Genomic DNA, 4,572 nt, shown 5'->3' with positions numbered 1-4,572 from the left:
GACTACAATTCCCATGAGCCCCTGCCAGTAAACACTGGCAGGGCCTCATGGGAATTGTAGTCCACGGACATCTGGAGGGCCAAAGTTTGACTACCCCTGGTCTTGAGTATGCTGTCCACTTTGTGTGTGACTTGACCAGCTTTATATCATTGAATCAAGTAACAAAAAGCCTTGGGGCTCCTCCTGTTTGCTAACAAGGGAAACCTAAAGGAGAGGGGAGAGAGTCCTTTTGCATTTTAATTCTGGGTTCCTCCTGCAGCCTTCTGTATTTAAAGCACTGAGCTAGCAAACACCCCGAGCCGTTTAAGCGAGATTAAGATGTTTTCTCCAGCCCTTTTCCCTAGGAAGACGCTCTTCCAAGAGGAATGTTTTCCCCCGAGCATTACATCATGAACTGGTTCAGTTCTCAGAGTATGAAATTGGACCAAATGGTGGACGGGATCTCCTGGGGAAACATACTTCTGCTGTTAAGCATTCCCACCAGAAAACTTTGCAACCGCTTACATTAATTTCTGTCCGCATTTAGCCTTTTGCATTATTGCAGCTGAGGAGCTCCTTCCCCCCCCCTTCTCCTTCCCAAAGAGGAAACTTGAACTCTTCTCTGTCATAATCACTGCCTTATCCTTTTTCACATCTTCCTCTTGTAAACTCAAACGAAGGAGTATCTTAACACGCTGACGCTGGAAGGTGGGTTCTGTTGGGTGGATAGATGGTTAATGCAATCCCAATTACAAAACGTTCATTCTTAGGCAATGCTGAATGTGTTCTTTCTCTCTCCCCCTCCCCCTCCCCCCGATTCCTAAGCATTAAATAGGAGGAAAATCCGGAGCCCTGCAGAGGAGCCATGGATTTGGGTGGATTTATGGGACAACCAGCATATGACAAATGTGCTGGAACTCATTGACGCCACCTCCTTGTTTGCAAAACAGTTCCACAGGGAGAATGGAGCGTCTCGTGAATAAGAGGAATTGCAGAATGTATTTCTGCCCATATGAAATAATGTGTTAAAATGAAAACTGGGAAAGAGGGGAGGTGATGCAATCGCTTTCACTCTGTGCATTGGGGAAGAGCTCTTGCACTCCTGCTGAACCCCTGATCTAAGGAATGGCTATGGGCGGGAGACTGCCCAATTAGATGAGGGGCTTTCCCACCCACAAGGGTTTCCCCCTGCTCACTTTAATGGATGGACACCCTCTTTAGCCTCAAGAGTTATTGCATCCATTGACAGAAACTAGATGTACATGTGGGATTTTCATAGGAGCCTCACATTGCATCATGAGTTTCAAAACATTTTAGTTTTGAAAAACAGTTCTTAAGACCCGAAAGCAAGGTCCGTTCACCGGTTCCCTTTTCTTCAGTTCTGGTCGTCTATTTGTCCTTTAGACTTATACAGAAGTTCTTGACTCATAGAAAGTCCATGTGGTATCATGGATTATTTATCTTCAATATTTGTATTCTGCCCTTATCAGTATACAACATTAAACACATCATTAAAACCATCCAGATCTTGGAAGCTAAGGAGGGTCACTCCTGGTAAGGACTTGGATGGGAGATTCAATAGGACTTTTAAACTCACTAGATCGGCCCTTTTCCAGTTTTTAACCATTGAGAAACCCCCGAAACATTCTTCGGGATTCATGAAACCCCAGAAGTAGCATGATGGGGCAGAATACGGTTGCATCGCTGTGTGCAAGCCCACCTGAAGCCCTTCCTCTTCCCATCTCCTCCCATCATTGGCCACTTTGGGAGTGGGGGCAGGTCAATATGTCCATATATTGTTATATCATAATACATATTTAACACATTTTTAAAAATATATAACAACTAATCAACTCCTATTCATTCAGGAAACCCTTCCAAGGCCATCAAGAAACCCCAGGGTTTCACAAAATCAATAGTCTTGAGAAATTCTGCTGTCTTCCTTTGAGACACTCCAGGCATTAGCTCATACCTTTACTTACTTACACAAAGAAGTTATTTTAAATATTTTTTTTTGAAAAACTGCAAGCAAACTTGGAATGTTCATAACAACCAGAAGACCATTAAACCCAGCTGTTTAAGAGCTCAAAAAATGTCTGCCAAGAGTTGCATTCTATTGTGATTTCATTTGGTCTTAAAGACCAGGGTGCATGTATTCTTGCCTAGAATCAGATCATGGAATTATCAAGTCTTTGCATGGAGAGAGCGTAAGATGCTAGGGAAAGGGTTTGAAAGCCGCCTTCCTCAGACTGCGTAATAGACAAATACACCCCATGCTGGAATTTCAGTTTGAATAATTAGAAGAAGATAATTCTGGACCTTGCATGATCAGGATGCATCTGTTGTTCTTCCACCTTTGATTCACTGGGTTACAAGAAAGAGAGTGAAAAACTTGGAATGTACCCTTAGGTTGTAAAATGTCTTGCCATTGCAGGCTTGCATCACTGGCTGGTGCTAAGGAAACATGCAGCATAATAGTGCCATTCCATGTTTGGCTGCAGGATGAATATTCTTACATCTTTTGGACAAGAGGTGAGGATTTAGTATCAGGGCAGCCATGAGCCACAGTAGGCTCCCAGAGAAATATCACCTCTGGTCCTCCTCTCTTCTCCACTCACCCAAACATATTATATCAGGGGTAGTCAACCTGTGGTCCTCCAGATGTTCATGGACTACAATTCCCATGAGCCCCTGCCAGTATTTAATGGGAATTGTAGTCCATGAACATCTAGAAGGCCACAGGTTGACTACCCCTGTATTATATGACTTATTGTTAGCATGACTTAGCCTAATACCTGCTTATCAAGCTGGGTCTATATTCAAAGTTGCTGTCGTATGGTGCACTTGAAAGCACAGGAAGGCCAAGAGGGTCCAATTCCCTTCCCGCTCATGGAAGTTCACAGAATGGTGGGGAGAAAAAGGATGATGATGTTAGCCATTCAGCCAAGTCCAACTCTTGGAAATTCTATGGCACAACTGCCACCATGATTTCTGATCTTGCACCACTTTTTTTAGTTGTGCAGTGTTCTGGCTGGTATCCATTCTGATTGTATCTAACCACCGTATTCTTTGTCAGCCTGCTTACCTTTTTCTACTGAAAAGAGGTGAATGTAATGGCAGGATGTCACTGAATTTAGAGCTGAATACCGGCAATGTTTCGTCCGGACAGGCAGGGCCTCTGGAATGTTGTCTTCTGCATATCACCCTCTTGGTGGCTTCCTTGGTATATGGAGAGCACAGTTTTCAGTGCTTCCCTATGTTTTATCTAACATCTAATGCTGCACACAGATGTTTAGGACAGTGGTGCCCCCCCCTCTAGGTTTGGTAAGTCCTTCAGATAATGTCTGTTGTAACCCTGATTGATTTATTGGATACCGGTGCAGTTGGCAGCAGGGTCTGAAATATCACATAAGCACTTCCTGAGATGTCAGGACTCCAATGTTCGTGGTCTGAACAAGGATGTAATTCATATCTGCAGGTGCTTATTCTGGTATCAAACACTTTAATAACATCATGCCTGTGGAATTTGGAGCTCCCCCGTGTCTCATTTGTATCCCGATATGCCCACATCTTTCCTATGTGTGTTTTTCTTTCTTAAGGAGCTCTCATTTCCTTCAATAGGATATGTTTTATTTCATCCTTTTTCCTGCATTTACTCATATTAATGTCACCGCATTCACTGGTAATGGCTGGGCTTGGAAATAGCCCGTATATCCATGAAAACACCGCCCCTGAAATGTGATGCCAGGGGATGGTTTATTAAGGAAGAATGGGTTGTTAAATGGGAATGATGCAGCCTCTGAATCTGAAGCCTCTTCTCTGATCTAACAAATCAGAAATTGCCTTGGGTATCTTTTGCTCGCAGTGCGGTGGGTCCTCTGTGTCCTCGGTATGGGCTGGGGAGGCCCTGGCGCTGCTATCTGGAACTCACCCATTCCAAAAGAACAGGAGGTGGATGGTAGCACCGGGTGGAAGAAAGCCGGAATTTAAATCTTACAAAGGCTTGCTTGGTGTTTACAATTGGGGGGGGGGGGCTGGAAGAATGTTTTAGGGTTTTTCAATGGTAAAAAAAAAGTAGAGAAAGGCTGCGCTAAGTGGAAGATGAATTTTTCAAGAAGTTAGGCTCTGCATTCATACGGATTGGCAGAAAGCACACCGCCCTGATTTCCCTCTCCTCCCTTCCTTTCATAAGTTTAAAAATGGCCCAGGCTCTAAACTTGAGGGAGGGTGTGTGTCTCAGCTTGGACCCGCTACTGTAAAGCAGACAGAGGAAATGTATGACATCACCCATCTTTCCGCAAAAGGTCCCTCTTCCAAAAGAAGAATCCAGTTCATTTCCTCCCTTCATCAGGTGAACTTTTAATATGTTCCAGCAACCTTTCTTTTCTTTTTCTTTTTAAAACAACCTTTTGTTTGTTTCTGCTCTTTAGCAGACAGCCAGAAATTTAGTCATTCCACCTAGCCAAATGTGTATGTGTGTGCTCCTCAACCATACCAGCTGTAGTTCAGAAACCACTTAATCCTGAGAAGTCCTATAGGTACCAGGGCTTGTGGGAACAACGCGGAAGAAGTTGGTAGGTTCTGAATCGTGTC

The sequence above is a fragment of the Paroedura picta genome, chromosome 12, assembly GCF_049243985.1.
Source record: "Paroedura picta isolate Pp20150507F chromosome 12, Ppicta_v3.0, whole genome shotgun sequence".
NCBI lineage: Eukaryota > Metazoa > Chordata > Lepidosauria > Squamata > Gekkonidae > Paroedura > Paroedura picta.
This window is presented reverse-complemented; position numbering follows the sequence as displayed.